The 13544-nt window shown below is 47.8% G+C and overlaps 1 pseudogene; it reads left to right on the top strand.

Annotated features, from left to right (window-relative positions):
* Positions 1–4022: 4022 nt before the first annotated feature.
* Positions 4023–13225, top strand: LOC136549544 (UDP-glycosyltransferase 76F1-like; annotated as a pseudogene).
* Positions 13226–13544: the final 319 nt, after the last annotated feature.

Below are 13544 nucleotides of genomic sequence, written 5' to 3'. Positions count from 1 at the left end.
GAGCACACCCCAAGAGAGAACTCGAACAATCCACATTTTTCACTCAGGATTCAATAATGAGTATGAGCTTATAATACTTAGTCCATTTCGTACAATAAGAGTTGTCGGAAATACATTATTACAATACTAAGTTCAGTGTGCGGAATTTAAACAGTGGAATTGAAATAAACATGTAACGATAAGATATAAGGATCCGTCTGTGCCCACCAGAAGAATCCTCCGCACAACAACCACTCCTCAAGCTGCACCTGCAATAGGGGTAAATAAACCCAGAGTACACAATATACTCGCAAGACTTACCCAACTAGTGAGAATAATTTTCTGACTCCAAAGGATATGATAAGTTTTATGGTTTACTTGGTTTTCTTTTTGTGAAAAGCATTACTAGTAGTGAATCCTTATATATGTATTTTATTAGCAGTCATGATTAGTTCATTAGCTCACCATTCTATGTAAGCACCTATTCTACTTTCAAGCAAGAGTTGAGCAATCAGATTCATTCATCCCCTTTCATCTTCCAGTTCTTACTACGGTGCTAGATCATAGCCAAGTCGTACCATATCACACGGTGATTCGCGAACCAATGTATCCTAGCTGGGTACCCCCAAACATACGCCCTGCTTGTACCCTAGGCACAAGCAAGACCAACCCACCACTCTCCTATCAAGGGGTCCAGGTCTCCGTCCAAACTTGGACTCCAAGCCCCCACTCCTGAGTCCCAAACTCAGTGTGGTGCTTAGACCTCCACCATCCCCGCCTCCAATGAGTTGGTCCAGAAAGAGCTGGAACCCACGATAAGAGAGCAACGAGCATTCCCGCTCCCATAAGCAAGTATGTGCTCAGGATAATAAGTTTGTGACCTAACTAGAATCCACAACAACGGACGGTCCTTAACCGACATGGATAGGGAAAACAGTGTAACCAAGCTATGCCCCGTTGGCCGCAGGACACAACCTATTACACCCACCAATATCCGTACCATATCCCTGCCCGATCTCTATTTTTTTCACTATTTTATCATGAGAGTAATAATAATAATCACCTATTATGAGTAACGACAGGTTACTCACGTTACCAATAGCCCAAGCATAGCAGCTACTCGACCTATGCTAGTAGGACTCATAGGTAGGTTATCTATTGATGTAGTTCCAATATAAATCCTATAACATAAATGCACATCACATATATATATATCCAGTGATCATTCAAAATAAGGGCTACGCACCGGGGCTTACCTTGGATAGGCGGGGTGTCAGCTAAGTCAGTCAGTGATGGTTCTAGGACCTCCTCCTGCATAAGGACCTCCTCCTCGTACTCCTTGATCACTTCTTCGTACTCCTGCTCTCCGACGATCATGAACTCCACCAACTCGTTCTCTACATGCATGCAATGATGATGCAACACTTAGTATTTTATCAACAACAACTCTTAAAATGAGAATACACATGCTAAGCTACTAAGTTAGCTCTAATGACTAAGATACTAAGCTAATCATTATCTCTACCAAATAGATTTCAAGCTTACCCACCAAGTGCTTAACTTTTATAAACCAACAGCCTGCCATTATTCCTTTAGCCTTAATGGCCATTTAGCTACCATATTAAGTAGTCTATTCTAGGGCAACAAAATTATAGTGAGCACATAAGAATACCAGAAAACTACCATAAAAATTTAGGATTAAAGCTATCACCAATTTACCACAAAAATAGCTACAATATGTAACCTAATAATATTAAGCACTCTTAAATGATTTAATAGCTCCTGGTATCAGCATGTATATATATGAACTAAATGCACTAATAGACAGAGCATAATTTTAGGAACTTAACAAAATTTGTTGCATAATTTTTGGATACCTATATAATTTTATATGATTTACCAAAGATCAGCTTAAAATTAAATCAGAAAACTATTTCTAATTCTTTATGAAAAAGGAAAATGAATTCTCCCACACGGCCCACAGGCGCGACCCATAGGCGCGGCCCACACGAGGGCGGCCTGCAGCGCAAGGCGGCCCGCGACGAGGAAATCCCGCGCTGGCATATTAGCAAAAACGCCCCTGGACTATGAACAAAATAACCCGCAGTCCACGTTACTATTCCTAGAGACAACACCTATGCAAAAAAGGCCTTTGTACTCTCTCCTCTTTACAATGGCATGGTCCTTGGCCTCCCCCGCACTCTCCAGCGCAGTGAGCGGTGGCACTGGTGACAGCGCTGGCCACCCGGGACCCATGCTAACCTAGCTAAGAGGCTAAATCTCACCAAGGGGTCGACACGAGGCGATGGGCGGTGGTTGCATGAGTCGGGACGCCGTAGAAGGACCTCTCCATGATGGCGGGCACCCTGTGGCAATGGCGATGGCGTTTAGGTAAGCCACATCAACAACAAGGCAGTGGGTGAGCAACAACAACTCACCAGTGACCTAACCGAGGTGCCGGCTCGGCCGGAGATGACCTGAGCGAGGCTGGCCATGTGCGCGCTATGAGGTGAGCGGTGGACCACAAAGGCATGGCCACATTAGCGGTGAGGAGGCGGCACTAGAGCTGTGACTAGCATGCGCACGACAAAGAGGGGTTCTAGGCGGGGCTAGTGGTACGGTCAATTCAACATGAGATGGCGCGGTTGGAGCTGGCCACGATGAGGTGGGCTGGGCCTTAATGGCGCGGCGACGGGAGCAACGCTCCAAAATTGGAGCTTGGCCTGGCCATAATCAAGGCGGGGAGGGGGTGGTCGGCAAGAGCACGTAAAGGCAGAGATGCGGGCCTGAGGAATTGATGATAGGTGCTCGCTCTCTGGCTCACCGTAACCATGACTCGACGGCGGCGAAAAGCAGAGGCAGAAAGAGAGAAACGGGGCGCGATAGGTGGGCTCGGTTTGTCCTCACCTTGGCAGGACACGAGCGGTTGTGGCCAAGGGACCTACTTCCAAGCACGAGGGGGCCTACTGGCCATGGCTCGCGCGCCGCAGCTCCATTAATAGCGTGACGACGGCGTGCACGGCCACGTGCGGACAGCACCCAACCGGGCCAGGGAGGGGCAGCGCGATACACTGAGCAGACACAAGTATGGGTGTGACACGACGGCAACGGCAGCGTCGCGACATGAGGCAGCAGTGGGTGGACGCGACGGCAGCGGCAGCGCGGCCGTGGCGGCTCCAATGGCGGCAGTGCGAGGCAGGACAGCAGGGCGCGGGGCCAACGGCTCGCTACGGCCGGCCTCGGCCAAGCCTAGGCGGCCCGACCGACCCAGCGTGGCGGCACAGGATGACCGTGCGAGACGCAACCATGTGCGCGGCGTGGGGAGGCCACGCGATGATCGCCCACATGGCGCCAACCAACCTGAGCAAGTACGTGCACGAATTTCAAAGCGTTGATCACGACCAAACCGTTGCTCCTAAACCTAAACCGGCTTCACTACACTCAAGATGGCATATGGAACTACTAAATCGAATCATAGCACTACACCACTCCTTAAACCAATCTCTGCAAATAAATTGCTAAACATAGCAGCGTCTAGCTGTTGATAGACTTGGAAATTTTGTTTTGAACTGAACTTGATTTCAATTTATGATTTCTAGGCTATTGAAAATATTACAAAGCAATATTATTTTTCAAAAGCAAATATTTCATTGTCATCTATAAAGTTTTTACTTCAAACTTTATTTAAGCATCACACACATGTTCTATAGTATTTTTGCTTAATAAAAATTAGTTTTAAACCCAACTTGATATGCATGAACCATCAAACCAACTTTCGTTTAGCATTTTTATGGATCATTTTGAGTTACAGAAATTGATCTACACACTTCACCACATGCATTAACACACAAGTATGATGCTTATGACATGTTTTAGTAGATGATTAACGGGGTAACACCGAGGGTGTTACAAACACCCACTGCAATTCTACAGGCACAATCATTTAAGCCCCATTTGGCCGGGTTTCTTCATGCTTCGGCTCCTTGCTACAGTACTAAAGGAGCTAGAGTACTAAAGGAGCTAGAGTCGGGGGAGCCAGAAATCGTGGCTTCTTTTGACTCCACATCCATTTTAAAAAAGAGAGAAAAAACGACTCATGTGAACAATACTACTACAATTGTTGTAGGAGAAGCTGGAGCTGCAATGAGCCACGCCAAACATGCTCTCAGAGCATCTCCAGCAGTTCCCCCGGAACAAAGGGGAAGATATCATCTCCCCCGATAGCCTGGACCCACCACATCTGCCACTTCCCAACCGAGCGCTGCCGCTACGAGATGCGCCGAACAGATCCACGCGTCTGGCGCTGGCTTCCACGGAGTCAGGCGGGCGACAAATCTACGTAGTGGAGTCGGGTTCAAGGACGGCGACAAATCCGGCACAACAGGGACAAGGTCCGATGCAACAAGGGACGCGAGGAAGGAGGTCGTAGACATAAAAGGACGAGAAGCCAAACCAGCAGCGAGAGGTTGAAGAAGCTACTCTAGACGCTGCATGTAAGTGCATATTTGTGTTGATGTATTGGTGACCTGCTGCAGCAATTTTTCAATAATATGTTCAACGGTTAGAGATGCTCTTGCTTGCGTACAGGGTAGGCTGTAGCTTAGCCGCCAGGGGAGAGCCAACCGCGACGAAAACATGATAACCCCTTGTATATAAAAGCAAAGACGACGACAACAATGCCTCCACACAGAGCGCATGCTATGCTATATATGAATACGAATGAAGGCCTACAGCACACGCATTTCCCAACTGATCTCCCAGATCAAATCCTCTTCACAACCTCGTGTATCTTGCTTCCTTCCTCCCTTCCAGCTCAATTATTGAATGCAAATTTTGAGCCTTTCTTGATTTCAGCAGTATTCCTTCCTTCCAGCAACCAGCCAAGGCGGCCATGGCGACGACAGCGGTTTCAGCCTCTCCGGCAAGCTCTGGCGGCGTCGTCCGCCGGCGGCGCGTGCTGATGTTCCCGCTGCCGTTCCAGGGCCACCTGAACCCGATGCTGCAGCTGGCCGGGGTGCTGCACTCGCGGGGCGGCCTGGACATCACCGTCTTCCACGGCACCTTCAACGCGCCCGACCCGGCGCGCCACCCTCCGGAGTACCGCTTCGTCCCCGTCGGCGAGGGCGTGGCGTGGGCCGACCTCGTCCCGTCCGGCGGCGGCGGGGACGCGGACGACGACATCCCCGGCGCGCTGCTGCGGATCAACGAGCGCCTGCGGGAGCCGTTCCGGGACCGGCTGCGCCAGGCTCTCGCCCTCGCCGAGGACGACGACGCGCCGCCGCCGGCGTGCCTGGTGCTGGACTCCAACCTGCGCGGAATGCAGCTGGTAGCCCAGGAGCTCGGCGTGCCCACGCTCGTGCTGCGCACCGGCGCCGCCGCTTGCCTCGTCGCCTACATGGCGTTCCCGGCGCTCTGTGACAAGGGCCTCCTCCCGCCGACATCGAAAGGTGATAATCACTGAGCTCTGCAGTTTGGCCTTTGTCTTGTCGCCATCTCATGTTATTGTCGATATATCAACGCCAGCATAGTACCGGCCTACACAGCCTTGCGGTACGGATGAACACGATTAGTAAAAATCCCACCTGCAACAGCAAGGGTTTTCAGGTGCCCATAAGGCCATAACCATACCAAGTCCACCTATTTTCAGTTTTATGGACAATCATGTGAATGACAATGCGGGTTTTTTAGTATGTTTGCCACAATAGACGCGGCTTTATGTCGTTTCACGGAAACTCTATTGTCTTAAAGATATAAACAATACTTCATTCAACTACTCCGTATGTGTGGCGATGGCGATGGCGATGCCATTGGAGCGGTGAAGGAGGAGAGTGCCTTCCGGACAGGGAGCAGCTCCTGCTGCCGCACCGCACTACGTCTACGACTCCGTGATCCGCCGGGGACAACGACAACTGCATCTCGGTAGCAGATTCCATGCGTCCGAATCAGTCAAGTTTCTCAGCTGAGCACATCATTTTGTAAGACAGTATTTGTTCATCGTAAACCAGCCCTCCACCCGCGGCGCCGGTCGCCGGCGTGCCGCCCCGCCCCTCGCCCCCGCGGCCGGCGCGTTCGGCCGCTGCCCGCTGGGCGAGATCCCGTTCGGGCGCCTGGCGAGACCCCGCAGGAGCCGTCCTGCCGGCGTCCGGCGAGCCCGACGCCCTACTTGCCAGGACTGCCGACTGCTCCAGTTGTTTGCTGTCTGCTCCAAAGTCCATCTGTCCAAGCCGCCGCCGCCGCGCCACCGGCCGCTGCCCCGCCCTCTGATTTGCTGCCTCCGCACCCGCGTTGCGCGCGAGAGCCTCGTCCGAGCGGCGGGCCAGGCAGGGACGCCGGATCCAAGCCGGGAAGGGGCCTCGTCCGAGCGGTGGGCCGGGGAGTGCACGAGAGGGCTCGCCTGCCTGCACCGGATCCGCGCCGGGGAGGGGCTTCGCTAGATCCCGCGCCGGGGAGGCCTCACCTGCCTGCGTCGGGGAAGAGAAGCCAGGGACGCCGCCAGTGGTTGGTCCTGTGGCAGGGACACGACGTCAACGCACCCACATCGGCCGCGATGTGAGCACCACCATCTTCGTCGTCTCCTCCCGGGGAGGCTTGCTGTGGGGGGTCATGCGGCATGCTGCAGCTTCGGGCGTTCCACGCTGAAATCCCTCGCTGCTGCCGCCGTTGCCACCCGGACTCGCTGTCGCGCCACCTCGTCCTCATCCCAGCACCTCGTCAGACCGCTTCGTCTTCGCAGGTCCTCTCACCTATCGCCGCCGTGAACTCAGCCGTACCCGCAACTACAGTAGCGGAATCAAGGTTCCTGACTCTGCGCCATCGGGTTGCTCTGGATCCTTCCGACTGTGAGCTCATCATCCGTCAGATCGTCACCTGTCTCCTCTGTCGCCTTGTGAGACGGGGCCATGACTCCTTCAACGCTGCCGGCCAGCGTCTCCGGGCTGAAGTCTGTGGTTCAAAAGAGTTGCTCGCATCGCAATGACCTTCAATCGTCGCCACCGCCACGTGCTTCAGAGTCGGAGCGGAGCATCGCCTTCAAGAGATGGGCTTGAGGTAGATGCTATCGCTGCCTCGCACGAGATCACCAAGTCAGCTCCTGCAGGGATGCTTTTCGATGCATTCAATGTCGCCGTCCAGGACATAGGGAGCGACGCTGCCGTCTTCGCTCCACCTCTTCTGCTCCTTGGGTCAACTCTTCTTCGGTGCAACCTTACCATCCTCAGCAGTCGAAGAGTTAGGCTCACGTTGTGGCCATGCCTTCATCGAATGAATGTCGCCCTACACTATCATCAAGCACTGTGACTCTGTCCACGGTCGCACCTCTGACAGAGTCTTTACATCGGAGATCCGACAATTGGTTCTAGATTGTTTGGAGGAAGTATTGTGTCCCCTCAGGGAGGAGGCTTCTACTATTAAGCTGTGGCTAGCACGTTTGGCCAACCATTTAGAGTTTTGCAGAGCCACATGGAGAGCAAACGTCTTTTTCCAACATGTCTGAGCTCTTCGGCCCATGTTCTCCTGTTCGTCGCTCACCAACACCATCAATCCTCACTTCTCTTGTGTTGGTCTGTACGCATTCTGACTCCTTGGGGCCTGAGGAGACATATGTGAACACAGCAAACACTGTCGCCGATGAGTTGGAATTTCACACAGTGTTGAACCCTGACAGTAATGAGGTGGATGATGCAGAGATTCGCCAAAAGATGCCCATGGAGCAAGCCACCGAGGTGCCTTCCGTGACGTCGTCGACCCTTGCTTCTCTTGTGGAGGCTTGCACGCCTGTTGACTCCTTGGTGTGTGGGGACACATCAGATTCCATCAAAGGCGAGATGACCATAGAGAAGGTCGTTGCGATGCCCTCAATGGTCTCGTTGCTACAGACCGTCACCCCTGTTGAGGATATTGTTATGGTGGAGGATGCGTCTCATGATGAGGAAGCTATCTCACAAGTGACAATTGAGGACCCCATCTTTCTCATCACCATTGAAGACAACCCTATGCATTCTGTGACTGACGTCACGAAAGAAGTCATCATCAACATTGAAGACAACCCTTTGCACTCTATGAGTGAGGTCAACGAAGAAGTACCCACGACGTTATAGGATCCATCAAGTAATGCAGCTTCTTCAATGGCCACAGCTATAGAGAACGATATGACATGTCCTCCTATACACCTACCTTCACCATCGGCTACACCTGCAAGACGTCGACGCAAGCCTATGATAGATTTTCGCTTCGTCGAAGTGGCCGCATTGCACAACACAATGTGTTAAAGGATTTGGGTGTTGTTGGGAAGGATGGGAAGCTCAATGAGAGTGCAATGCAAGACATCGTAGTTTGCCTAAAGGAATTGTTGCCACCAGACCTCCTCAAGCCACTGATGAGTTTAAAGGGTCGTGCCTTTTGGGACTTTGTGACGGAGGCCTCTCCGCATCTTCGTTAGGGGTCATGAAGGACGGCGCAATTGCGATTTTAGTGTTTTGACGACGACTGTTGTTCATGTGATGTGTGTCACTTGGCTGACTACTGCGGAAGAGTTTATGGAGGTTCAGTCTTTGGTCTGCATTAGTGTTTGTATTAGTTGTTTCAGTTGCTTTAGTTGTGTTGTTGTTTTGTTGTGTTGTAGTTTTGTTGTACTACCTAGTCTGGGTTTCTTCTTTTTAATATAATCAGCAGCTCTCCTACATATCCGTTTCAAAAAAACTACTCCGTATGTGTCAAGCTACTACTGTAAAAATTATTTTTAAATTTAGATAAACCAACACATATCATTCAGATTTCAGACATGCATATTTGATTCAACTACTCCCTCCATTCCAAATTTTAAGATGTTTTAACTTTTTTTTAGATACATAGACCTATGCACTTAGACATACACTATATCTGCATACTACATAATAAGAGTAATGTATCTAGATAGAAAAGCTAAAAACATCTTATATTTTGTAATGGAGGGAGTAGTATTATCACGGTGTTGCCAACTACTGACTAAAATTAAACTTACATTTAGAGACAAACTCATATCATTCAGATTTCATATTTACCATGGTACACTACTGGATTCAGGTTCTTTGCTGAGTGTCTGAGGCACTCGACAAATGCCAAATTGCACTCGGTAAAGAACACACAGTAAAAAATTGATCGGCAAAGACCTCTTTGCCGAGTGTCTTTTATCGGGCACTCGGCAAAGGCTTTGCCGAGAGCCCCGAGGGCACTCGGCAAAGAAAAGCGACCGTCACGGCGCCGGCCCCATTGATGGTGGCTTTGCCGAGTGCCAACCCTGCAGGCACTCGGCAAAGATTTTTTTTTAAAAAAAATTTCTTTGCCGAGTGCCCCCTGGCCGACGCTCGGCAAAGTTTGAATTTTTTTTAAAAAAATCTTTGCCGAGTGCCCTCTTGCCGGCACTCGGCAAAGTTTGATTTTTTTTTAAAAAAAATTCTTTGCCGAGTGCCATCTGGACGGCACTCGGCAAAGTTTGAATTTTTTTAAAAAAAATTCTTTGCCGAGTGCCCTCTTGCTGGCACTCGGCAAAGTTTGATTTTTTTTTAAAAAAATTCTTTGCCGAGTGCCATGGTCATGGCACTCGGCAAAGCTAGAAAAATGGTTTTCCGAGCGCCCATTTTTCCAGCTTTGCCGAGTGCTGTGACCATGGCACTCGACAACGGGGTCCTTTGCCAAGTGCAACACTCGGCAAAGTGACCCAAAACGGCAATTTTAATTTTTTTTACATTCCATCATGACAAATAAATTCATACAATCATATATCACATATATATCTCATCCATCACATATATATCTCATTCATCACATATATATATCCTCTATCAGAAAGCCCAAACTATCAATATTGTACATATCGATTCAGTTTGGTCAATATATTTCAGGATGTACTGTTTCCTATACACAAACATATGGAAAACGATAACGACGCATACAACAAAGTGGATGACTTGATAATGGTGGATTTACAGCAGCCGTCTGTCATTGTTGATCAACTAGGGGTAGTCCTGGAGCCCAGAGCTCTTGAAAGCTCTCTAATGATGACAGACTTCTCCTTTGCTTCTTTATTGCCTTCGAAATGCCATTTTCGGGACATTTCTTCAGCCTGCAGTTACAATACATGGAATGGTAAGTCAATATTGTCACAGACCCACAATAGTCCACAGCTGACAGCCCCAAAGCAAACTTGAACAAAACTGAAGGGCAATGTGCTGAAGGGAAATACAATAAGCAATTGTTTAGCCAGAACAAGAATCGCAGAAGTTCACTTACCCAGCTTCTCAATGGAGCTATTTGTTCTTTAATCATATCAGCTCATGGCTGCAGTGCATATTTTCCTTTTGTTTTCACGTCATCTACCTGAAAGGAGAAACAAGAGTTGTTTCCAATTTTTGAGACTAATATCACTACCATTGAACTTAAGAACCCCTTGACAGCCTCAAGGCTAACATCCAAAGTTTCATCACATAAATATATCCACAGCTTATTTCAACAATAAGCTCCTAGGCAAACTATTTCCAACATGAATTTGTTAGCTAGGGCCCCATTGGTGGCACAGAACTTTGCTGTTCCGCAGATAGCTCAGACCTTATTTTTAAAACTGAATTTCGCTTTCCATGGTTGAGTGGCAAACAGAACAGTATAGCAAGGGCTCCATGCAGAGATGTCCTGGTTTGTAAGCATCGTACGTGACAACGTGCACCAAACCTTCTCAAATTTTTTTCATGGCCTCCACATACGATATCACGACATCTCAACAAGTTTCATGATTTTCGGACTTCGTTTGCTTTTTATAGAATTTAAAAACACTTCGCACGCAAGTTCACGGTCATGTTTTGTGAACAAGATGTCCGAAATTTTGGGGTCCGTTCCTGGATACAACCTCACACTACACTCAGCAACATGACTATCATTTTTTGAATCATTAAATTCTATTTTTCGTACCACGTGCAGTTCAAATTTATATTTTTCGAAAAAATTCAAGTAAACGAAATAAAGTAACTAAATATATAAAAAAACCACAAAAAAATCCCCAAATTCTAACTAGGAGTTCCTGGTACCTTAAAAGGTCTGCACAAAAAATTTGGAGGCAAAAAAAAAAATCTTTGCCGAGTACGCACTCGGCAAAGGGGGTCTTTGCCGAGTGCCAAGAATAAGGCACTCGGCAAAGAGGGTTTTCAATTTTTTTTAAAAAAATTTCCTCTTTGCCGAGTGCCTTCCGAGGGGCACTCGGCAAAGACATTTCAAAAAAAAATTCTTTGCCGAGCGCCGTGTCAGGGGCACTCGGCAAAGTATTTAAAAAAAAAATCTTTGCCGAGTGCCAGATCTGGGACACTCGGCAAAGATTTTTTTTTTTTAAAAAAAAACCTTCTTTGCTGAGTGCCTAACAGCAGGCACTCGGCAAAGAAGGACGTGGCCGAACACCGTTACGCGGGGCAGCCTATGCCGAGTGCCGTGCTTTTGCCGAGAGCCTGGCACTCGCCAAAGAAGTCCTTTGTCGAGAGCTTTTTTTTTGCCGAGTGTCCGGCACTCGGCAAAGAACTCTTTGCCGAGTGCAATTCTTTGCCGAGTGCGACACTCGGCAAAGCATTTTGCACTCGGCAAAGATCCCGTTTCCAGTAGTGGTACCAGTACTACCAACTGAAGTTAAAGTTGTTTATGTTACACGTGTTTTGGATCATCATTTCTAGGAGTCTCGTTGTCTCATGTTTGCCACCCATCAGTCCATGCACCGATGAAAGCTTTCATTCCATTTAATTTATCGATTGCGAGGTGATATAAATATGTCATTTTCTCACTGAAATAACCTTTTCTAGATAATGATGATGCACGAGCTGAGCCATTAAAGTGGATCTCACTTTCATCAGATGCTACGGATTAGTATGGTCCATGTTAATAAGTTTAACAACACATGGTTAATAAGAGACAAGCTACAACTTGTTGCATTATTAAGGTGAAAATCAATACCATAACTGTTCTTTTATAAGGCTTGTGAACTTGCTAAGCTTCTAAATAGTTTTTCTTGTCTCATAATGTATTGTGTTCTGCAAAGAAAAAAAAAGAGCATCAACCATAATTTTCTAAATTGAATTGTATGCTTTTGAGAGCCAACTAGAGGCCACGATAATGATTGTCGGAATCGAAGATATATATGCCAATTGTGTTATCTATTGGGTACGCTGACCATTTCTCATTATTTTTCAATTATATTCCAGATAAGTCCCAGTTGGACATGCCATTAGATGATCTTACACCACTACGACTAAGGGACATGGTGTTCTCGTCCGCTGCTACACCTGCTAATATGAAAAAATGCCTAAAATGTTTAGTGGATGCAGCAAGGAGTTCTTCTGGTGTCATACTTAACACCTTCCGAGACCTTGAGAATTCTGATCTTGAAAAGATTGCCAATGGCATCGCAGTTCCAATATATCCTATTGGGCCACTTCACAAGATTTCTTCAGGCACTGATGACAGCTTGTTAGCACAAGATTGGGCTTGTTTAGAGTGGTTGGACAAGCAAGAGGTAGACTCTGTTCTTTATGTAAGCTTTGGGAGCTTGGCATGTATAGATGAAAAGGAACTGTTGGAGATAGCATGGGGCTTGGCCAACAGTCAAGTGCCATTTCTGTGGGTTATTCGTCATAACTTGGTCAAATCCTCCTCTAATGATGTGAGCCTTCCTGATGGCTTTAAGGAGGAGACACATGGAAGGGGAATGGTGGTGCCATGGGTTCCACAACAAGAAGTTTTAAGACACCATGCAATTGGTGGATTTTGGACTCATAATGGATGGAACTCAACTCTAGAGAGCATTTGTGAAGGTGTCCCGATGATATGTAGACCCCAATTTGCTGATCAGATGATAAATATGAGGTACGTCCAGACGTGTGGAAGATAGGGTTTGAGCTAGATGGTGACTTAGAGAGGGGGAAGATCGAGAGGGCTGTTACAAAGTTACTTTGTATGGAAGAAGGAAGGCATATGAGACAGAGGGCCAAGGATTTAAGGAACAAAGCCATTAAGTGCATCAAGGAAGAAGGCACCTCTAAATCTGCAATTGAGCTATTGGTAAATCACATAATGTCATTTTAGTTTATATGACGTATTATGTACCTTACATGTAACAAGTAGTTCCATGAGAAGGCAGTTAATAAATAACAGTGCATGAGATGAAAAGAAGGAATTATATGACGCCAATGGCGGAGGGCTCAATGTGATGCATTGAATAAATATTTGTGAATAATATAGTTTATAATAATGTTATTGTAGAACTCTTTACATATTTTGTGGTTAGCATAGTTTGTGACTCTGTGCCTTCATTCCTCTACGTATAAATATTTTCGCTTGTTTTTAGCTATTCTTGTGTGTGTATGGATGGCCAAATAGGCGACATGATATGGACATGACTAGGCATGGGCACAGTTACCTGGTCGGGCCGCATGTCGTGCTGGCCGGGCTTAGGCATGACCTTCACTGGCTTAGCCATGTCGTGCTGGTACGCTAACCACGGTAGGCTTGGTGTGCTCGTGCCAGTCCAAGCATGACAGTTAGCTAGCCAAAACTACTCA

Source organism: Miscanthus floridulus, chromosome 4 (genome assembly GCF_019320115.1).
Source record: "Miscanthus floridulus cultivar M001 chromosome 4, ASM1932011v1, whole genome shotgun sequence".
In the NCBI taxonomy this organism is placed as follows: Eukaryota; Viridiplantae; Streptophyta; class Magnoliopsida; order Poales; family Poaceae; genus Miscanthus; species Miscanthus floridulus.
Note: the sequence above shows the minus strand (reverse complement) of the source record. Positions and strands in the feature narration are given on the sequence as shown.